Source organism: Phyllostomus discolor, chromosome 11 (genome assembly GCF_004126475.2).
Source record: "Phyllostomus discolor isolate MPI-MPIP mPhyDis1 chromosome 11, mPhyDis1.pri.v3, whole genome shotgun sequence".
NCBI lineage: Eukaryota > Metazoa > Chordata > Mammalia > Chiroptera > Phyllostomidae > Phyllostomus > Phyllostomus discolor.
Window position 1 is genome coordinate 92,513,905 of NC_040913.2, and position 24,007 is coordinate 92,537,911.

Sequence of the window (24,007 nt, forward strand, 5' to 3'; positions counted from 1 at the left end):
GCTAGAGTCAAGGAAGTAAAACCCTCAGAGCCACTGTGGAGAATTAAGTGTGACTTATCTGAACAGATTACGACACTTACTCTATTTTTAAGTGAACATCACCAAACTAAAATAGGTCCCTATTTAGTGAAAAATTCAAATACTGATGCAAAGATTCAAAACTCTCCTTTCACCTTTCCTCTAGCAAGAAAGAAAGGAACAAATTGTGGAAACTTACTCATCTCTGGAGCCATTCAATGAGTGAAATGCAGAGGGGAATTGTGTGAACTTACCTATAATTGTAGGGTCTTTTGAAGATCACCTTTCTTCCATCCCAGAAATCACAGCAAGTTCACTACCAGATTCTAATTTCATGGGCCACCCCCCAAAAAAGACAATTTGGTCCAATTCCAGTTATAAATTGCAGTGTTTTCTGAGATATTCTATACCTCAATGGGAGAAACCAACAGCTTGTGTGATTTCTGAAACCCAGAGGTTGCCTGGGAAGCCCTTCTTGCATTGGGATGGTTCCCTAGCAGGGACGTCAGCTCCAGCACAGCTCTGCATGGAGAGGCACCAGCCAGCCACTCACTCCTGCCTACAAGGAAAAATGAAGCAGACAACATATCAGTGTATCAGTAAAGATGTACAAGACTTAACCAACCCTGTCAGCCACTTTGACCCAATGGGAATTCATTACACACCTCAGCCAATAAGACCAGAATACACTACAATGTCACACAATACAGCCCACACTGAGCTGCAAAGCAAGTCTCAAAGATCAAAGCCATTCAAAATCATCCAGTGTATGTCAGTATCTCCAGCAGAATTGAAAAGATACCAATAACAGAAAAATATCTGGAAAGCCTCCAACTTTCCAGAAATTAACCAGCATGTTTCTAGTGGGTCAGGGACAAATCACAGAACAAATCAGAAAATATTTTTAACAAATCAGAAATGAAAACACAACATACAAAACTGTAGCCAAGCCACTTAAGTAGTGCTCAGAGAAATTTATAACATTGAATGCTTCTATGGTAGAAGTGAGAAATGCTCCCAAATCAACAGGCTGACTTTCTACCACCAATAAGCCAGCATGGAAGGAGATAAACCCACAGGACACGGAAAGGGAAAGACAACCCACACACGGCAGGGAAGGAAAAGCAAACGCTGGGTCCTGGAGAGGATGATGCCACCGGGAGTGCTCTCACTGGGTCACTGAGGACAAAGGAACAACTCACAGGAGGCCTCACCTGTAGCCCAAGCTTCAGGGAAGCAGGACCACAGCTCTGCATCTCAGGGGACACCCGGACAGAGAGCTGCCACCAGGTGGCAGTCATCTGCACCCTCACTCCTGACCTCATGCAAGGTAAGGTCACACTCTGTCTTTAAAGGAGTTTGAGGTGTACCACCAGGAGCAACTACAAATTCAGGACACTCCCTGTCAACAGTCCAGTGACCACGTGTATGTCTTTGGCAAAATGCTCCTCAGGTCCTCTGCAAGTTTATCAGGGGTTCTTTGTTGTTGTTGTTACTGAATTTGATGAGATCCTTTCTATTTCAGATATTAACCCCTTGTCAGATACAGGGTTTGCAAATACTTCTCCCATTCCATAAATGCCTGTTCACTTTGTTAATGGTTTCCTTTGCCATGCGTGGCCGACAGGTGTGTGCAAAGATGGTCAACATTACTAATCACTAAGGCAATGCAAATCAAAATCTCAATATCACCTCCTACCTGTTAGCAAGATACTGAGGAAAATAGAAGATCAATAATGGGGAGAAAGGGAGCTTTTTGCATGTTTGGAGGGACTTTAAACAGGCACAGCCACTGTGGACAACAGTATGGCCGTTCCCCCAAAACCTAAAAATACATCTACCACATGATCCAGCAATCCCCTTCCAAATGTGCACCTAAAGCAAAGAAAGCAGGGCCTCAGAAAGATATCTGTACTCCTCTGGTCCCTAGAGGAATATTCACAGTAGCTAAGATTCAAAAACAGCTTTCATGCTCACTGCCAGACAGGTGAATACAGATCCTGTGACATGTACGTGGGGGCGCGGGTCTAAGTGGGGCAACAAGTATAGAAGAACACTCTTGTCTGGAGGCAGGAGAACACTGCCCAGAAAAGGTATCTGCCGCCTGTGCCCCCTGCAGCACACAGGAACCACCGAGGTTTCCTCCACGGATGGATAAGTGAAGAAACACAGGCATATGTGCCAAGGAACATGGCTCAACCAGGAAAAAGGAAACCTTGCCCTTGGCAACACCATCCAGGAAACTCCAGGGCCTTGTGCTAAGTGGTGTAAGGCAGGCAGAGAAAGACAACCACCATCTAAACTCCTTGTGGGTGGAATCCTAAAAAACTAACTGAGATGCAGAGAACAGACTGGTGGTCTCCGGGGGAGGTGGGCGTGGTCTGACACCCAACACACTTCCAGTTATAAAGGGCAACAATCCAGGGCATGCAGGGCACAGCATGGTGAATACAGTTAATAATCCTGTGTGTGTATCTGAAACCTGCCAAGAGAGTGGAACTGGCAAGTCCTTACTGTAAGGAAAAACATATAATGTGGTAATGCATGTTCACTAGACTTACTGGGAGAATCATTTTACAGAAGAGAAAAATAGGAGATCTTTATAATGGAACCTGGGCTCATATACTGTGATATGCCAGGATATCTCCATAAAAATTCCTTTAAAATGCTCCTGCTGGCTCTCTGGCATTGGAAAATGGTTGCAGGGGAATCCTGCAACCACCTCTTCCTCGTTGGACTTCTAAATATCAGTATACCAGTATTCCTTTGATACTGGAAACTGTAGGCAGTAGGGGTCGGAACTGACACCAAACATGAAAAGCCTGAAAACCTCTAACTCCCTTCAGCTTCCTCCAAGGCCCTGAGCAGGGCGTGGAATTTCCCCAAGGAATCTTCCTTAAAGCAACGCACACAGGGCACAGCCTCCTCCCATGTGGGTCCAGATGGAAAACGGACAAGGAATGAAATCCACAGCTGTGAAGCTCATTCCTGGAACCCCTGGGGAATGACACTGTTCCCTAGATCGTAGATGACACTCAGTCTCACTTTGTAAAAACGACTGTCGTTATTTGGTGTCTGCAAATGGCACTGGGACTTGCAAGGGGATCATCCTCACTCTTCCTAGACACAGGATGAGATCACCAGGGTGACCCACACAATATTGGCCGAGTCCTTTCACCAGACCAGAGATATATTTTGGAAACCTGATGAGTCCAGACAGAGTGCACAGAGATCCCCTTGCACACCCAGCTTTGCCAGAGGCTCCCTGGCCAGGAAGGGACAGGGTTAGGGTCAGGATGACGGGGATAACCTGGTCACCAGGAGGGGAAAAAAGTGACCACAGAGATGTGGCATGCCAGTGACACAGTCTCCATCACAATGTCCTTCCATGCCTAGCTGCGCCATTCTCCAGGGCCCATCAGAAACTCCCCTGTGAAGGCCACCCCCACACTGACACCTGATGGCTCCTACAGCTTCCTGTGAGCGCACCTCCACCCAGCCCTTCACCTGGGCCCTCTGAGGTCCGCATTTTAATGAGCACACAGAGTGGACCATGACCACATTCCACGTCTCTCTCCAGCGTCTCCTTAGGGCACTGGTCAAAAATGACCCTGGATTATGGATTTTTTCACCACCACATCTGAAACAAATGCATCGATATATTCTCTGCAGAGGATTATAATCTATGTGAGTAGATGTTTCTCTCTCTCAAACATCCTCAGACTGGAGAGGAAGGAATCGGGATGGATGCACCTTCCTTCGTCTCTGAACACGCTCCTCCTGGGCGTGGGGCACAGGGCTGTCCCTGCCCTGGGGCCACCGTTTACTGGGCTGGGTGTCAGAGCAGCAGGGAGGTTCTGGGTGACACCCCCAGACCTCCGAGAGCCTGAGGTCATGGGTGCATTCAGAACGGGGTGCCACCGAGGACAGAGAGGGTAAGGAGCTCCTGCCATTCCCTCAGAGAGTCCCCACTGGACCCAAATGACAGGGAGAGCCCAGCCTTGACATGTCTGAGGAGAGGACAAATCACTGGCTCCCAGCAGTGCTGTCAGGTACAGCTGCATGTCCCCTGAGTATCTGAGTGACTCTAAGTTGCAAGAGCTGCCCTTGCTTTGTGATACAGAGACTCTGAGGAGACAGGTGGGGTCACCATTTCACCCTCCCTTTTACCTCTGAGGAAGAGAAACAGACCATGTATGTCCGGCCAGCAGAGTCTACCTGTTATGGCTGAAAGAGAAAATAAATGCCCGGACGACAGCCGTCCTGTGGAGCAAAAGGGGACGGCACTGCCACTCTCTCAAGGGGGGCGTGTCTATGAGTGCCTTGGCCACTCCCTCAGAGGAGAGCGCCCCGACCCTTGCCTAGACAGGCTTTGATTGTTTCCTCGGGGCTTACACAAGAGAGAGGTTTATTATCTATTACACAGAATATTGTTGTCTACATTTTAGGTACAATCAAGGAAATGAAAATAACGTGCAGAGGGGAATAGCAGCAAGCTGATTAGCTCTGTCCTTGGGAGAATTCACTCAGGATTTGGAAACTACCTGGAAGATGGATGATACACATTTGTTGTTTCAGATCAGGGTGATGGAGTTTTAGCAAGGGCAAGCCATAACAGTCAGTATGCATTTTCTAGGCCTGATTCCCATGGGAAAAGTCGGTTTGATGGTCTGGCTCCTGCCCACCACTTTGCTTCTGTAGGTTTTCCATACAGAGCTGAGTCACATCTGCCAGACTGAAACAAACTGGTCCCCTACAGTACTGGTCTTATCACCTGCCACCAGGGATGATGGTAAATTTTAGGAGATTTTCCACATGAATGTCACCATCCTTGATAACCTATGGAGGCTCAGGCCCATCTGTCTCTTGTCCCCCACAATTTCTACAGAGACACCTGGTTCCTAGTGTGACCTGAGACTGTACAGGAAACACAGCATTGGCAGATTGACACTTGCACAGGGAAAGCAGATGAGCTCCAGAAAGTTTACTCCTGTGTGGAGACAGCCCCGCCCTTGTTCTGGTCAGGCCCCACCTGAAGGTTCTCCCAGAGTTTCCCCTCCCAGTTTGCATACAGAGGAGTAGGTATGCTTTGTGCTCTGAAGGACTTGCTCATGAGGAACAGGTGATTTGAACAATTTAGTTACTCTGAAGTCACCCAAGTTGCAGCCCCTGCTGATCTCTGCAGGAACTTGAGCCTCATATAAGGGCAAGGCTCCGCTTACCCTCCAGTCAGCTGCTCAGCTTCCCACCCGCCAGCATGAGGCTCCACCACCTTCTGCTTGCATTCTTCTCCGTGCTCCTGCTGTCTGTGCCAGGTGAGTGGGGCAGAGCCTGGGGGCCACACAGGTGGGAAGGGCAGGGCAGTCCCTCTCTGTGCCCTGATCTCTCTCCCTCGCCTTCTCTCTCTCCCCTGTCTTCTTCTGTCTCCCCACTCCCATCCCTCCCTTCTCTGTCTTTTCTCTTCTACACATACTCTTAGACCAAAGAGAGTGTCTCACTTGTTCATAAGATCCGAGCGCCCTGCCCATCGCTGCTAGGGAAGGAGGTGCAGAACCTTCCCTGAGCCTCTCCGAAGGCCCCGGCCAGCTCGTAAACATCATCTACTCACCGAGATCCAGGTTCAGATGCTGCTAACAGAGGCGGCCTCTGTTGGGTAGCTTTTCTTATTTAATACAAGCAAGAAATTGGATTTTGTCTAAGGTCAGATGTGTAGAGTGTCACCTTCTAAGTCTTATACTGAAGGGTGGAGTCTCCAGTAACCTAGAGAATAACAAAGCCCATCCTGGATGGGGGCAGCCACTATCTGGGGAGACATCTGTACCTTTGCCTTCTCGGCTTCAGGATCCCTGAGGACACATTCCCAACAGGGTTGCCCTTGGCTCAGGGCTTGGAGCTCTGACAGCTGGCTGCCCACGCCTGATTTTGTCTTTGATGTTACGGAAATGGACTAGAAGGAGAAAGGAGGAATTGGGTAAGGAGGGGAAGAGAAGTGGGAGGCAGAGACATTAAGTCACCGATTACCTTTCAAAAACTCTGTTGGAAAGTTGTGGTTTTATTCATTTGTCCATGGCTGTATTCCAACACAAAACGGTATCAGGGTAGAAGCAGGAAGAACAGGAAGAGGAGAAGGAAGGCAAAAGACTGAAAAGGCCAGGAAGAGAGGATGCAGGAAGTGTGCGGTCTCACATACTTCCCAGAGATGAGAAACACTACTACAGAAGGAGTCCTAGAAGCGATCTTTATTTTCAATGGTCAGTTAGTTAGTCATTAGGTTCTCCTTCAACAATCTCTCCACCTAAGCTCTATCTCAGCTCCAATACTTGGCTGAGGAAATGATTTGGAAAACAAAGGTTAAAAATGGACACCTGCTGGCTGTTTCTGATTCTGAAACCACTGGGCTGTGTGCGAACCTGACCTTGCAGGGCTTCCTGGTGACTCTCTGTTGGAGGTCCTCAATGGGCACAGGCTCTGTCTAGTCCCACCGGTCCCTAGGCCCCCAGCTCAGAGACTTTAAGCAGCTGGTTCTAGAAACAAAAGGAACCTCTTGAACCTCGGCAGTTCTCATCTGTCTGGAAAGGGGATCCTAACTTTACAGACTCCTCTCTTATTATCATAATGGGGTGACCATGACCTTGAGGGTTCTCTCAATGACACACAGACACAGATTGCTTTGATTTCTGACACACTTTGGCCCTTTTTATTTTCCTTCCAGGTTCTTCTAAGTTTCCACGTCTTAGTGTCTGCGGAAGGAGAGGAGCTCGATGCTCACCATTCTATTGCCCTGAAGGTAGAATAACAATGGGCAACTGCCTCCTGCCAGGAATAAAATGCTGCATACGAAAGTAATTTGAAAACTAAGAACCAGTTGTGACAGAGAAGTCAGATATGTGCCCTTTGCAAAGACATCAAATTGAAATAAAGTAGAACCGCTTGGTTCAAAAACCAAGAATCTTCCCCTTTTGTCATTCTAGTTACTGTGCAGCGATGGATCGCACCAGCCGATCCAAAATCCCTGGAGGGCCCCTTTGAAGCTCCCCTACTGACCTTCAGGGACCCCATGCTGCTCTCTTCTTCTGTTTTCTGGTTCAGGGGCCCCTTTGGGTCACCTGAGCTCCCCAGTGAGCCTGTGCTTCCCTAGAATGCGCACTTGGGTCTTGCTTCCTCCAGCCCCGTGAGCCCTCACCTGCCCCATCTCACCCTGCCAACAAGTGCCTCCTTTACCCAAGCCCCACAGAGCACCCTCTCCCCAAGCACCCCACACTTGCTCCTCCCTGGAAGGGACGCCTCCCTCCTTTATGCCACCCAATGTCCTCCCTTCTTTTTGGTCCCTGTGGGTCAACCTCCAATTCTCCCTTTGGCTATAAAACCTCTGGGGAGTGGACTTGGCCCACTTCATCTGTGAACTGGTCTTTGAGGAGAACATGGCTTTATTCATTGTGACCCGTTTGGTGGCAATGAAGAGTCAGACACAGTGTGTCTCTCCAGGAGGACACAACATGAGGCAGGTCAGGGGTGCAGCTCAGCTGTCCTTTTGAAGGCACGTGTGCAGGAAGACGACCAACCATGGGACACAGAACAGGGGACCAGACCCCAGAAGGATGACAACAGAGATGGCAGGAGGAGCACAGAGATGCTGGTCTCACCTGCCTCTTGTCTTTGCTTAGTTGTTTGAGCAACATCCTTTGGAGGGAGTGTCTACAGTCCCCACTTCTCACCTTCTCTTGGGGGTTAACATCACTCAAGTCTGACTCAACCCCACCTCTGCACCAAACTGACCCCTGTCCAGAAGGAATCATAATGCACGCTGATGTCACTCAGCCCTTTCTCTGCCCACTGTGACGTGACCTGACCCAACCCTAATTATGTGGCAATGGCAGCAGCTCTTAGGTGTCCCTGCCTGGAAGGACAGCAGCAGACAGCCTGTGAAGGGTGAAGAAACCTATTGCAAGGTGGGTGTTCAGGAGAGAGCCACATGTGGGAGAAGAGGTGGCAATAAATCATAATATTTAGGGAGTCAATGAAAATTATTGCTTTCAGTGTACAGGCATAGGGGGTAGGAATGTGCACAAAAGCTTTCATTCTATACACTTTGTTCTATTAATATTATTATTACACTATTATTATTTTGCTAGAGTCAAGGAAGTAAGTCCCTCAGAGCTAGAATTAATTCTACTGTTTAGAATTAAGTGTGACTTATTTAAACAGATTACCACACTTACTCTATTTTTAAGTGAATATCACCGAACTAAAATTGGTCCCTATTTAGTGAAAAATTCAAATGCTGATGCAAAGATTCAAAACTCTCCTTTCACCTTTGCTCCAGCAAGAAAGAAAAGAATAAATTATGGAAACTTATTCATCTGTGGAGCCATTTAATAAGTGAAATGCAGAGGGGAATTGTGTGAACTTACCTACAATTCTAGGTTCTTTTGAAGATCATCTTTCTTCCATCTCAGAAATGACAGAAGGTTCACTACCACATTCTAATTTCATGGGCCACCCCCCAAAAAAGACAATTTGGTCAAATTCCAGTTTTAAATTTCCATGTTTTTCTGAGACATTCTATAACTTAATGGAAGAAACCAACAGCTTGTGTGATTTCTGAAACCCAGAGGTTGCCTGGGAAGCCCTTCTTGCATTGCGATGGTTCCCTAGCAGGGACGTCAGCTCCAGCACAGCTCTGCATGGAGAGGCACCAGCCAGCCACTCACTCCAGTGATCTCCCAGTTTCTCAGATGGGACACGGGAGCATGGTACTTGATTCCTCATCAAAGATACAGACAGAACTGTAGACTCAAAAGGCTACTTCAAGATCACTCAGCTAATAAGGGGCAGATGAAGGACTATGAACCAAGGTCAATCTGACCCAAAAGCTCTTTAACTATTAAGTGGAATTCCCTTTCTTTTTATTCCCTCAAAGGTTACTGTTTACTCCATGGCTCTGATGAGTTCTTTGATGTTTGTTTCTTAGTCATAATGTACCTTTCTCCTCCCTAATATTAGTGGCTGTTTTCAGATAAGTAGGAAAATCAGATTCTCTCTGTCTCCTTCTTCCTTTTCTTCCTTTCTTTCTTCCTTCCTCCCTCCTTCCCTCCTTCCTTTTTTCCCTTCATTCCCTCCCTCATTGTTTCCCCCATCCATCCATTTTTTGACTCACTCACAGACGGGTTCTGCTGTACTAGCACTCATTCATTTAAACATAAGTTTGACTGCTTTCTCTATGCCAGCCACCCTGTTCAAGGTGTTGAGAATGTGAGATAATAACAGGACTTCTTATTTAGAAATTGGTGCCATAGTGAAAAAGGGAGACATATGAACAAGGTAAAGTAGAACTGAGATGCAGAGGCAGAGATGGGGGAGAACTTCAATGCATCACCTTGGATTCTTCTGGGCTTTATCACAATAAAGCATTGACGTAAAACCTGTATTAAAAAATACTGTCACTGTGATCACATGGGTGGATCCTGAGAGGACCATGCTAAGTGAATAAGTGAGCTGGAAAAGGCCAGAACCTCATGAGTGTCACTGACACGTGGGATATAAAACATAAAGCAACAAACAAGCAGAGTCACAGACACAGGCAACTGTGTGGTGGGCACCAGTGGGAAATGGGGGGCTGGGTGAGGTAGAAGAGGGCAGAGGGGCTCTAACACGTGGTGACAAAGGGACACTCCCCTCTGGGTGGGGAGCACACAATGTCATGTACAGATGATTTATTACAGAATGCTACATTTGAAATGGATATAATCTTACTTAACCAATGTCACCCCAATTAATTTAATTGTTTAAAAACTAACAAGAAAGCAAAAGAAGTATTGTGGTCCCCAAAGTCTCACCTGCTCGTGACCTCTGTGAGAGTTTGGCATGGTGGGAGCTTGTCTAGGATGCATCCATGCTCTTTGAAATAGGTAGCCAAAAACAAAAATACTGAGTAAAAAAGGAGAGATTCTTTTCATTTACAAAATTTCACCTCCTTATTTACCTCCTAAAAAGGGAGATGGTCATCATATTCCTAAACAAGAAACTCACTTGTCATAAAGGGGTAGAGACACCTGCCATAAACATGAATGAATGACTGGATAGTTTACTGAACCAAGTCAGTTTTTAAACTATTGTTTATCTCAAGCAGAAAAAGTACCAAACCTCCAAGTCATAAGCAGAAGTGAGAATCAAGGAGGAAATGCTGAGTTAACTCTCAAGGTCTTCCATTTGGTCAGGCAGAAACTTGGGTCTGTACCCATGTGTCCATAAACGAAATCCTCCTCAAATTACAGTCGAGCCTCAATTGCACACCTTCATTAGGAAGACAGGCTTCTTGTCTCTGGCTGAGCGTTTCAAACTCTTTCACAGGTCACCTGCCTCCACTGATGTGCACTGAACAAGGAGCCACCACCACACACTGCCAGTTCTTCCTGTAACCCAAGAATTCACTTCCCACCATGAGGCTTCTGCCCCTTCTCTTCCTCTTCCTCGTGTGTCTTACCCAGATGGCATCAGGTAAACTGTAGATCCAACTGGTAGGATGATCCAGTGGCTGACCTAGGAGCCCAGAGTAGAGGGGGCCAAAGTGTCTCTTAATCCACTGAGGCACTGAAATATGGAGCAACCGATTAACATCGTAGCTGAGAGAGACATAGTGTGCACAACACTCTCCACCTAACAAATAAGGAAGGAGAAGCGTGAAGAAATGAAAAAGACTTTCCCAAGGTTGCCCTGCCCCTGGTAATGATGATAGATTAACGTTTTCCCAGAAAAATAAGCTTATTTATTAAGTTACATGTAAGCCCTGTCTGGTGTGGCTTAGTGGATTGAGCATCTGCCTGGGAACCTAAAGGTCACAGGTTTGATTCCCAGTCAGGGTACGTGCCTTGATTGTGGGCCAGCCCCCCAGTAGGGGGCACAGGACAGGCAAGCACTCACTGATGTTTCTCTCCCTCCCTCTCTTTCTCCTTCCTTTCCTCTCTCTCTAAAAACAAATAAATAAAATCTTTAAAATTCTTTTAAAATTACATGTAAAACAATGAACACTTTTTAGTATGGCTATGACCCATGCAATACCTATTGGAACGTAGTTATTATACTAGAAGTCTTGTTCTTGTGTATCTGACATTCAAACTTAAATGGGTGTCCTGCATTTCACTTGGCAACCTCATGCATTTGTCGACACGTGCCAGGTTGTGCCCTGGTGAGGGCAACACCTGAACTTTGGCATCTCAGAGGAGCAGAGTTTTCATTCTGGTCACAGTACAAATTAATAGCGGCCAGAGAGGTGCTCTGCTCACTATGGCTGCCCAGGCCTGGCTGCCCAAGCTGCCACCCCTGGGAACGTGGCTGGTTCCTGGGTGGGAGGTGAGGGCTCCCCGGAGCCCCACGCCAGGCGCTTCCAGGCTCCGGAGGGCATGTGACTTCTGCTCTGAGTGGATGACCCAGGCAAGTCCTGCGGCCCCACCCAGTCACACAGAAGGTGAAGCTTACTCTGTGTCAGGAAAATGGACAGCCGGGCCTGTGTGGTGAGCAGCCTAATGGAAATAGGCACACAGTAGGTACACACATGGACACATAGGCGCAAATATAAGTATAGACATGGGTATACGGGGTGGGCTGACAGGTGTCAGTATGCGGAACACCGTTCATTCTTGTATTATTCATTACTTGTTGTATTATTTATTTCTATTACACCTGTAAACCTACTTTGGCCCGCCTCTGCATATGAATGTATATTCGTATTCATATTATAATAGGCATGATATTAATTGTAAATGCATGTCCGTAGGTGTAATATGAATATAAATACATATGAATTGCATACATAATTAATCATTATTTTGACCTTGCCTCCTTATGAAAAACGAGGCGAGTCCGCAGCTTCCAGAGGAAAGCTGCAGTTGAGGCAGATCTGGAACTGGAAGCCAGGAATCCTAATCCCTGGCAGAGTGTGCTCCCCACCCCAACATGGGGTGTTGACACAGCCACTAACTCGCACAGAAACACTCCTTCTCCGTGGCTGCCTCGCGCCCGCCAGCCGGTCTCTCTCTATTGCTCTCTCCAGCCCGGACTGAGACTCTGTCTCCTCCCCAGGACGCCTTCTGAACTGCCGGAGTCCCCCCCACTGGCCCCCCACCGGGCCCCTGGCGGTCAGTCCACCCAGGAGCCGCAGCGCACATGCGCACCAGGGGCCGTGACCACGGCCTCCTGCACCCAGGAGTGAGGACGCACATTTCCCGTCTCACTCACCTGGGCTCCGTGCATGTTGCACTTTGCCCTTTGGACCAAGGAAAAGGCACTTTAGGACGCTTTTTTAGACGAACATGGAGAGTGGATCTCTGATCTAAAGTGTTGTCATCTGCAAAGGAAAGACCCTCCCAGGCAGAGGTGGGCCATGCTGTCCGTGGGGAGGGCGGAGTGTAACCCACACGCCTGGCTTTGTGGGCCGCGGGTCACGGCCGCGACAGCTCACCTCCCGCGGCTGCGGATGGAAGGCCACCCCCGGTGGTGTGGAAACGAAGGGGGCACTTGTCTTCCTAGGAAGTAAAGTTAGCCACAGGCACTAAAATTGGCATGCCACACCGTTTTCACAAATCATCCGACATTTCTCTTCTTCTGTGTATTTCCCTACCACGTAAAACCCGTGAAAGCCGTTCTCAGCTCCCAGGTCACACCAGAGCAGGGAGAGGGTGAATGTTGTCCCGTGGCCAGTGGTTCTCAGATTCTCACCGCACAAGGGGAGTTCGTGGTTTGGGTTCAGCATGCCTTCATTTCTTTTTGGTGGTTTTTTGTTTTCGCCTCTTCCTTTGTAGGACACAAAAAAGAAAACAAAAAGCAGCAGTGTGAGAACATGGGTGGCGTCTGCAGGCACCAGAGAACCCACGGCTGCTCCATCCTGCCGGCCGAGTGCAGGAGTCGGAGCAAGCACTGCTGCGAGTCTAGGGTGGGCCGGGAGACGCCCCGCCTCGCCGCCCCCCAACACCAGCGACCACCGCCACCGACTTCCAATAAAATCCCCGCCACTCGCGTGGGGCCTGCGCCAGGTGTGTCTGAGAGCATGCTTATTAGAGGGGCAGGTCCTGGAACGGGAGGGGAACCCCTAGGTTCGAAGGGTGCTCACTCCACTACTGGGCTGATTGACTGCGGACGAGGACCTCTTGTCTCCTCCTCCCACTCTGAGTTTCTGCCCCTGGACTGTTGCAACTGTGGTTCCCCTCGCCGCCTGTGATCTGCTCGCGCCTGTCTATGCACCTCTGGGCTGAGGAAAAGAGCTTTGAGGGGCAGAGGGGAATGTGGCTTGTGTGTGGAAAGGTTCCTGAGGTTTTGTTCTCATTTTCATGCTCTTCAAGACTCTTGGGTATCAAGCAGTCCTGAAGAGCCAGGGAAACAAGTTAGTTGGAAGGCCTGCAAGGAGCAGAAAGAGTTTAGTGGGCACTTAGGCATCGGCCCCCAGAACCAGAACTCAGAGACGGCACAAGTGACCAGAAGTCCGAACAAGGAGAAATTTGGCCCCGAGGCCCCCATTCCCTAGCTTGTGACGCTCTGTCCCCACCTCAGTCGAAGGTGGAGAGTTTACTTTTTGGAAATGCTGAACCAGGAAGGTGGTGGACTTGGCACCCTGGGTAGGCAAAGGGGTCGTTGAGGCCAGTGAGGTGAAAACAGATGCATTAAACGAAAACGTACAAGCGCCAAGGTGCAAGCACCAGCTTCCTTCCCCCACTCAGCCCTCAGGACCCCGGCACCCACTCTGGTGCCCCCGGGCTGAGCAGAGTCAGAGACACGGACGACCTCTCCCCCTGCGGTCACAGAAGGCCTCCACGCACTCTCGTAGTGACAGAGTGTGTGTCTCTGAAACACCGACCCAAAGTGGGATAGGAGAGGCTGCTGACTGACAAGCCAGGTGAACTTTGGAGCCCTACCCAATCTCACGTGAAAAACATGGAGCTTATCAAGGAGGAGGGGACCTGAAGTTGGGACAGGGACATTTGGGTGGCCTCTGATCCTTCTAATACCTTGAACTCCCAGATCTTAGCACCCCTTCCTGAGGGAAGCCTCCCCCTCCGAGGGCTAAGGGTGTTAGCCTCCTCTCGCCCAAAGTCTCTGCGGCGACCTCCCCTGACGCAGAGGCCTCCGGGCCGTTTCTGCAGACACACCTTGCCGATGTCTCACTGCTTCTGGAGCATGGGGACAGCAATCTGAAAGACTGCAGAAGCTCTCCCCATGAAGACCTGCTGCGCACATCAAAGGAACTGCAAGGTTTTGCAAACGTGGACCCCACTGATACATTTTTTTATTTCATCCTGAGGCTGTTGCAGCAGAAAGGAGACGAGAGGCCATTGGATTGGGGCAGTATATGGGCCCATGGAGTCAGTGATTCGGGTCTCAGTAGCTTTGCTCAAGCTGCTAGGAGTGCTTGGTCGGCTGAAACACTGATCTAGTGACACGGGAAAGAGAGCCGAGGTGTCAGGACATCTGAAACAGGGAGGGATGTTGGACCTGACGTACGACGCGGGACCACTGACCTCTGCCGGGGCCCAGAGCACGCCCCCCTCACGGGCGAGGGCATGAAGCCATGCATCAGCGAGGGGGCCCCAGATGAGGGAGAAGTTGTACAGTGCCCATCCTCTGTAATCCAGGGACCACGGGGGAACCCCACCATCGATGTCACTGCGGAAGTTACACTATCAGAGGCCAAATGGTACTATTTAATGGGCCGGATAATGTAGTACTCTAATAAGTTGACTTAATCACTGAATTAATAGGTGTAACAAACCTAATTAGTTATTAAGTTAGGCCTGATCCTTGCCATAGACATCGGGGCTGGACTGGTGCTCAGGAAAGGTTTAACCCCAGGGGCCTCAGGCCGTTCTGAGTTGGCGGCACTGCGGCTGGAATGCAACTAGGAGCTCGGTTTCCCGGAGTGGCTGCAGGTGCCGCTCCTCCAGGGTGCACCTCAACCTGCCAGCCTCCTCGGCCTCTCCTCTGTCCAGCCCTCTGTCCTCTGTTGCCTGTCCGTCTCTGCTGGAAGCCCAGCCTGGTGGCTGCCGCGACAGCCCATGCCAGCCCTGTGGTCAGAAACCACCCTCTCTCCTCCGAACTCTAGCCCAGAGGCCCCACTCTGGGAGCTCCCCCTCTCCCAGTGAGTCCCACGGAGCTGCAATCTCCTTCCTCCTCGCTCCTCACCCACAGGGACCAACTCCTCCCGCTTCTCCTCCCAAGGAGCTTCTCCATGACTGACCTCCAAGTCTTGTCTCTGGCAGTGTCTTCATTCCTGCCCTTCCACCTCCCACTCGGACACTTCTGTTCTCGCATAATATCCTCAATGGCATCTAAAAGTCTTCACTGTTTCCCTGTAGCTTAAACAATAAAGTAAAATTCTCCCGAGAATCTCACGCCCCCCATCCGTGGGCCATGCCCCTGAGTCATGTCTGTGGCCGGGGATCCTCGTCTCTTTTGTTCTCTTCCTTCTGGCACCCTCGCGCTCTCTCCTTCCTGCTTTCCCTGGCTAACTCTTACTCATCGTTTTAAGATTCAGCTCATATTCACTGGGGAAGATGTTCTTGATGCACCCAACTTGGAGAAGATGCCCGTGTCTGTGTGCATCTTCAAAGGGACCCTGAACACATCCCCCGGCCGCCTCTACAGTTCCTAGTCCCACAGCAGGTGGCCAACTGGTGTTGACAAAAGAAACGAATCAGTGAATGAAGGATTAACTCAGAGTGGACACGTTACACATGAGCCCTTCAGTTTACTGAACACGGACGGGGTCAGGGCGTGAACCGAGAATTCTCGGGTTCACTTATTCTCAAACAGCAGAAGCTTCTTCCAGGGCACATGCCGGGCATGCGCTTGATGCAGTTTCTTTTCCTCTTCAGGCACACACTTATATCCCAGTCACACCAAGTATGCACTCTACCGTGCCCATAAGCTGCAGAAAGAACAAAAACACTTGTTTGGGGGAAGAAAGGCCCAAGCTCCACAGGGAGCTTCCCCCCATGCAGGGGAAGGAATACTTCAGTATAACCAGGAACCCCCAAACTTCACTGCTCATTGCTCATGAGGGAATTCGGTCCTAGGCACCTGCTCACCCCCACCTTGTCCCTTGTCCTTTCAACAGGAGGACCGTGCCGGTGCCTGCAAGCCAGTTATGGACAGAAAAGTTTGTGCTGTTATTTGGAGGCTGAGATGAGACACTTCCCATGTTCCTCGTGGGTTGATATGCCACAGACCCCGAGTGTCCCCGCAGGTGTCCTTCCAGAACTGTCAGATACTGTCCTTTAGAAGCAGACACTGAGGTTGAGGGGCTACATATGTGTTTATCCAAGCACGCAAACACACATGACATGCCCCAAGGACTTTGAGGCATGTCAGCAACCCTCTGAAGTTCACCCACATTTCCCAGGCTCAAGCCCCACCTTCAGGATTTAACAGCTGTGTCCTAAAAGTAAAATCAAAGACCTAAATTCAAGGCTCTAAAGAAAAAGACCCAGAAGACTCAGGGGCACCAACTGAGGTGCTTACCCGACTCAAGGCCAGGCTTGAAAGAGACCCCCTTCCTGCCTCTTTGTAGGTGAGAGTCTGCACTCAGCCCCAAGAAGGAAGGGTCTGTGTAGCCCCCTTCATCCAGCCTGTCCCCCAGGGTCATTAACAGAGGTCACTGACTTTGGAGCCCAGGCAGCAGAGCCCCCAGAGGCTAGCTGGCTATCACTGGCCCCAGACTGGCCGTAGGGCCGTACCTACCCCTAAGGAATCAACACCAGGGCTAGAGACGGGCTCACAACCCCCAACTCCACCCACCCATTGAGCTCAGCCCTGTGTCCGCTTTATTCAACCGGCCCCTCTCAGCCACACCCTGCTGGAGAAGTGGGAGGACTGGGCTTCCAGGGGAGAGCTTCCCCAGACCCGCTGGTGAGGGCTGCTTGTGGCCCATCCTCACGCCAGATGCCAAGGCTCTTGGGAGAGGGCCACCCACCTTGTCCTGGGCTTCATAGGAGCCACTGCACCCAAGGAGCTTGGACAGGCAGGCCACCTGCTGCTAGGAATCCCTCCCATCCCTGTGCCCTGGGACTGTGACCAGCAGGGTGTCCTGGGAGGCAACCTGCCAGCCCTCTCCCTGTGCTTCTCCATAGCACCCCTGCCACCTGCCCTTCCATTGCTTTGATAGAAAAGCAGCCCAGGGAGGCAATTGGCTGGGGCCACTGTTCTGAGGGTTGCAACCAAATGATCCTGACTCCCAGCGAGTCACAGTGAGCAGGCTCTTGTGAAGCCAAAGCAAAGAGGACAGTGGCTGGGGGAATACCTCTGGGCCCAGCTCCTGTCCCCTTAGTGCTTACCTGTCAATTCGTGAAGGAGCATAAGGAGCCCTGAGCCAGGAGACGGAGCGAAGTGTCTGACTAGGTGAATGGATTTATCTTAACGCAGAATATCAGAGGGGGAAATAGTTGGGGTGGAGGACGAGGACCAAGGTGGGTGAGCACAAAGCACAGCACAGCAGACAGGAGAGTCACTGTGTGCAGGGTGACAGGCCCAGCCCCCTCAGTGCCCTGCCAGACCCCATAGGGCTCACCCATACAAGCCACCTTTTCTCACTCCAATCCAGGTGTAAAACCCTGAGCTGTTCTGTGACACCTGGCACTTCCATGACGTAGGGAGAAGAATACACCTCTACGTTTCTTCCAAACGCCATGGTTCTAAGTGCATGCATTGCTGCCTCCTATAACATTTCTAAGCTCCTTCTTTTCCTGCTCCTATAGCCAGACATGAAACACAACACCCGTAGAATGAGGGAAAGGGTGAACTAGAAATTGCCATCTGCAGGTGGAAGCTTTACGAGAGGAGAGAGCGTGTTTGTCAGGGCATCATCTGGTAGACAAGAAAGCGGGTTGGTTTTTCCCATTCCTGCTCTCAGGTCAGCAGGGGCTTCTCCACGCCTCAGATGCACACCTGAAGGGGCTAGCCCAGGGGCCCACTCGAGAAGTTTCCTTGTCTTATCGTTCCTGGGTGAGCATTCCTACATGGCCCCAGGGAACTGGGGGTCCTTGGGCAAGGGGAGCAGATGAACAAAGGAAAAAGCATTCAGAGAGGAAAAGGAGATGCCAAGGAGGAGGGCATACCTGGCGTCACTTCAGACATGAGGAAGATAGCGAAGAGGAGAATGTACAACAGCTTCATGGGGCTGATTCCGTGGAGACCTCTTTTGAGACTTCTGGAAGGGAGAAAACAAATGGCTGAAGAGTGCTGTTGAATGAAAAGTAGTTTCAGCCATCATCTGGTAGGTCTCATCGGGGTGCTACCTGAGGGAGAGAATGTCCGACTGCGACGAGTTCTAGATAAATTGTGTACCCAAAAGTGAATGCGCAGGAAGTGGACGAGAACAATGGTGCACAGCTGGAAGAGTTTCTTTTGTTAACCTCAAAGACTCTGGGAAAAACTAGTGGTGACAATAGTAAAAGTAAAAGTGACTACAGTTGATGGACGTTCGATCTATGAAGAAAACCAAGAAGAGTTTATATGACTTTCTTCCTCATTTACTCTCATGTAACTTGTATTATGACCTGCTCTTTGACCTCGGGTACACTTGCAGTCACCAAATAACCTTTCGTTTTTCCACTGATCACTCTAGTGCTGCGTAGAATGAAACCTAGTAGAATGGAAACCACCACCTACCTCTTAGGACTCCCCTCCCCAGGCTCTGTTCCGTCTCCAGATGTCCAGAGCACGCTTCCAAAACCTCTTAAATGCACAGCCGTGGCTGCGTCACCAGGTCATGCGCTCTTACTGGGGACAGGTCCTGCCCGGTCTGACCAGTGAGATTTGCCTTCGGTTCCAGGGTGACCCTGCTGATTCAGGTCCCTGTCCAGGTCACAGTGATGTCTCATGACTGATAAAACCCCCACGTTCTCGGCTCCACTGCGGGGTGACCAAACGGAGCTCTGGTAGGTGACGCTGCAGGGCTTTCCTCCCTGGCCAAAGCTTGAATAAAAACAAGTCTTCCTCCCAAATCAGGTCTGGTCTTCAGGCGGGGGCTTCACCTGACAGTTTCCGTCCTGTTGCGGGGGTGTGGCCCACCAACCCTAACTTACGATCCCACAGAGCCCGGGGTGAGGTCTCTGTTTTTTCTCACTCTCCCAGATGATCGTAGGACTCCCATGAAAAATGACGCCCTTCACACTGAATGAACCATGACCTTGTCTACAACAAGCAGCTTCAGAAGAGGCCGACACAGGGATTTTTGTGCTTTTCCCTCTTATTTCTAGATGACGGTTGTGCCTTACATTTGGGGAGTTAAGCAGGACCAGCCGAGAAGAGCACACGGAGGTGACTGGTCTGGCCTTCCTTCAGCCAGAGGCAGATTAGTCTTACTTTGAGCAGGTCCTAACATTACTCCTACATGCACACACCAGGAAGATAAGACAAGAGCCATCCAGCATGGTGATCAAGTTCGCACATGGTGAAACCCAGATTAGAATGAGGAACCTGGAACTTAGGAGTTCTTTCCTCCTGCAGGATAGTCTCCATACACAGGGACTGGCTGTTAGAATTCGGTGACTGTCATGTCACATTTTAAAAGAATAGTACCTTGGCTAATGACATTCCACAGATCAGTGAGATTTAGAAAGTTCAGGTTCAAAACACAGATTTCTGTAATATCAGGCTAGCTGATTTAAACACTTACTGTACAGGGAAAATGGGCAAAAGTCAACAAGCCGTGGGAAGAGCAGCCACTGTGACATCCACTGCCAGTTATCATAACTGACAATGATGCTGACTCTCGAACTCTGTGGCATTGGCCCAGGAAGAGAAAAAGCCCGAATGGGCCCCTGCAGAAACACTGGTAATCGGGCATCTGGGGAAAGTCCCCTCCGCTGATTGGATCTTTCTGGGCGCACACATCCATGGGCAGGCCCCGGGGCAGGACTGGAGCGTTCCTGGGGCAGGAGGCACGTTCCCACAACTGTCCCCGCAACTGTCCCTTGGTGTCCCGCCCTGTCCTGTGCCCCAGGCACTAGTGACTTTGGTCCTTGCACTTTGTCTTGCTTCTGGTATCACTGAGTGGAGTCACGTAAGTACACAGGTGGATTTGGGGTACCTAAAAGTGGTGAATGCCTGTGAACCAGAGGCCAGCGAATCAGTGATCTGCCTCCTTCAACAGTTTCTCGTTGGAGTGAAAGCTCCCACATGGCCTGCTGGGCCTCTGCCTACAGATGCCAGCAGCTAGTGTTTCCACATGGGCGGCTGCCCCCAGAGTGCAACGGCAGTTGAGGAAGCCCCTGCGTCACCTGTGTCATAGAAAAGAATTTAGCACAGATCCTTCTGAGTGGCTCAGAATGTCAGGGGGTCCCAGCAGACTCCAGAATCTACGAAATGCAGAAATGGAGGGAACATGGAACTGGAATGCCAGGAGTAGGGGTTTAGTGAGTTATTTTAACCCATTGCCTCTGAGACTAAAAATGTCTACAACTGTCGCAGCAGCAGGCTGTGGTGGAGAGCTATTGGGCAAGTTTCCGCTTAGTGAGGTGAGTGTGTCTAGAAGGTGGGAGGGGCGGGAGCGGCATGGAACACTGGGCAGACGGGACCAGGCAAGACCACAGACCTCCGTGCCCCAGAAGCGGGTGCGTGTTGTGAAAGCCCCAGTAAGTCCCAGGCACTCAAGGGTGAGCGCAGCCAGAGGCTCCCGGTAACAAAACACGAACCCCGCACAGTCAGAGCTGGAGTCTGAAAAACAACTTCAGGGCTCATGCCTGCCCCAGAAAGCCTTCCCTGGACACCCCACCCCATCCCACTCGAGGCTTCACATCCCTCTCCCCCAGTACCGTCTCTGCAAATGCGTTAAATTTTATTAAATTTGTTGGGTGGCACTGGTTAATAAAATTATATACGTTTCAAGGGTACAATTCTTTTTATAATATATCTTATTGATTATGCTATTACAGTTGTTCCATTTTTCCTCCCTTTATTCCCCTATGCCCTGCAGCTCCACTCCATCATTCCCCCACCTTAGTTCATGTCCATGATACATATAAGTTCTTTGGCTTCTACCTTTCCCATACTATTCTTAACCTCCCCCTGTCTATTTTCTACCTGCCATTTATGCTACTTATTCCCTGCACGTTTTCCCCCATTCTCCCCTCCTCCTCCCCCGCTGATAACCCTCCATGTGTTCTCCATTTCTGAGTCCATTCCTCTTCTAGTTGTTTGCTTAGTTCATTTTTGTTCTTGTTTTTAGGTTTGGTTGTTGATAGTTGTGATTTTGTTGTCATTTTACTGTTCATATTTTTTATCTTCTTTTTCTTAGATAAGTCCCTTTAACATTTCATATAATAAGGGCTTGATGGTGATTAACTCCTTTAGCTTTACCTAGCCTGGGAAGCACTTTATCTGCCCTTCCATTCTAAATGATAGCTTTGCTGGATAGAGGAATCTTGGATGTAGGTCTTTACCTTTCATGACTTTGAATTCTTCTTTCCAGCCCCTTCTTGTTTGTAAGGTTTCTTTTGAGAAATCAGCTGATAGTCTTATGGGAACTCCTTTGTAGGTAACCGTCTCCTTTTCTTTTGCTGCTTTTAAGATTCTCTCCTTATCTTTAATCTCGGGTAATGCAATTATGATGTGCCTTGATGTGTTCCTCCTTGGATCCAACTTCTTTGGGGCTCTCTGAGCTTCCTGGACGTCCTGGAAGTCTATTTCCTTGGCCAGATTGGGGAAGTTCTCCTTCATTATGTTTTCAAAGAAGTTTTCAATTTCTTACTCTTCCTCTTCTCCTTCTGATATCCCTATGATTCAGATGTTGGAATATTTAAAGTTGTTCTGGAGGTTCCTAAGCCTCTCCTCATTTTTCTGGATCCTTGTTTCTTCATTCTGTTCTGGTTGAATGTTTATTTCTTCCTTCTGGTCGAAACTGTTGATTTAAGTCCCAGTTTCCTTCATGTCACTGTTGGTTCCCTGTACATTTTTCTTTATTTCACCTAGCATAGCCTTCATTTTTTCATCTATTTTTTAACCATACTCAACCATTTCTGTGAACATCATAATGGCCAGTGTCTTGAACTCTGCATCTGATAGGCTGGCTATCTCTTCATTGCTTAGTTGTATTTTTCCTGGAGCTTCAATCTGTTCTTTCATTTGGGCCATATTTTTTCATCTCAGTGCACCTGTTATGTAGTAAGGGGTGGAGCCTTAGGTATTCACCAGGGTGGGGTAACCCATGTTGCTGCTTGTGGTGCTGTCTGTGAGGGAGGGGAGAGAGAGGAAATAGTGCCACTTGCTCAGCTCTCAGCTGGCTTTCAGTCACTTCCTCTACTATCCACAATCAAATTGGGCCCTTCTGGTGCTGATTCCTGGGTGGTTTTGTGTACATTCTAGGACCCTGTGGGTCTCTCCAAGGAACTCTCCTATGAAGCTGGGAGTTTCCCCCACTGCCACAACTCCCACAGGTTTTTTCACTCAGAGGCTTTGAGGCTTTATATCCCCAAGCTGGAACCCTGGGTTGTGTGGTCTGTCCCACTCCCCAGTTGTTCCTCTTGGTTTATCTGCATGCAAATGTGGGACTGCCCACTCTGCCAGCCACTGGCTTGCCCACCCTGGTCCTCCAGCTGCTGCCTTGCCACATGTCCTCTCCACCCTGGCTGCCCATCTCCACCCCTCCTACTGGTCTGGGTGAATGTTTCTTCTTTAACTCCTTGGTTGTAGGACTTCCATACAGTTCAATTTTCTGTCAGTTCTGGTTATTTTTTGTTTTCAAATTTGTTGCAGTCCTTCTTTTGGCTGTGTGAGGAGGTACAGTGTGTCTATGCCTCCACCTTTGTCAGAAGTCCTCAAGCATACAATTCTATAATACATCACCCACATATTGTTTTTTGCACTTAATGTGTTTTGCATTTAGTGTATTAAATGTTACTTATTTCTATTGTTTTTCTCCTCCATTACAATATATGCACCATGCAGTGAATTTTTTTTCTGTTTGGTTCACAGCTCAATTCATAATTTATCGAGAAAAATATGAATGAATGAAAGTTGATATAATTGGTTAATTTTCTCAGACTTAAGCAACACAGGCAGTTCAAATCAGAGGGACGTGTCACTCTACTGATTCACTGTGACAAAGAGCTTCAGAGCTGGGGCCACAGCACAAGCCACGTTTATGCTCAGCGTCCCCACCTCTCCTCTGTCTTCACCCCTGACCACCAGGGCTCCTTCCCTCCCCTGCCTCCCCTCTGAGGTTTGCTCCACTCATCACAAGCCAGGCCCCCATGTTTGGATCAGGAAGAAAAGGGAGGAAGAGGAAGACCTAGAGGCATGGGGCTGGCGCTGGGGTTTTCCAGAGACTTTAGAAGAGAGAGGTGTCAGCAAATCTGTGAATGCTGAGAGAATTATATGGGAAAGCAAAGATGGGTTTTTTCTTCGTGGTGAAGAAATGCAAATGAGAACATGAGTTATGTTTAAATTACTCGTCGATTCCTAAGTTTGCCTGGCTTTTGGGGGTAGACTGTGCCACCAAAGGACAGGGTCCCCTGCGGGCCCATAGCACAGACACCAGGAAGAGGCAAAACCCTGCGAGGACCCCTGGACCTGGACTCTGGAGGATGACAGTGCTGATGAGGGACAGTGGAGAAATAGACACTCGTGTCTGTGTCCACATGGGAGCGCCCGTTGTTCCTTTCCTTACTCAGTGACAGGGACCCGGTCACACAGTTAGCCCTCATTGTCCCTCACAACAAAGCCAGCCAAGCTCTGCTCTTTTCCATGGGTTTCTTTGGGTTTTGGAAGCATGTAAGCATATCTTACCTTTTCTCTTTGTCTCCCACCTTCCTGGGCACCTTGGACGACTTTCTGCCACCTCCTCCCCACCCCTCCCCTGACATGCATTGTAAATCGCAGGAAGCAACGCTGATCTCTAGGCTGGCTCCTCCCCCCAAGGAAGGACAGTGACATAGTAGAGAGACCACTTACTGAGGAGGCTGCAGTGGGTGGCACACCTGGACAGGAAAAGTGAGTGAGGAAGACA

General features: G+C 49.4%; 2 long non-coding RNA genes across 2 annotated transcripts; one reads left to right on the plus strand and one right to left on the minus strand.

Annotated features, from left to right (window-relative positions):
- The first annotated feature begins 5,153 nt into the window (after window positions 1–5,153).
- On the plus strand, window positions 5,154–22,821 carry LOC118497466. The gene is made up of 4 exons (XR_004899989.1): window positions 5,154–5,333; window positions 6,731–6,740; window positions 10,792–10,797; window positions 22,812–22,821. It is a non-coding gene; the product is annotated as an uncharacterized LOC118497466 (long non-coding RNA).
- Window positions 15,736–18,934, minus strand: LOC118497465. Its single transcript, XR_004899988.1, has 3 exons — window positions 18,670–18,934; window positions 18,117–18,208; window positions 15,736–15,931 (listed from the first exon to the last, which is right to left on the minus strand). It is a non-coding gene; the product is annotated as an uncharacterized LOC118497465 (long non-coding RNA).
- Window positions 22,822–24,007: the final 1,186 nt, after the last annotated feature.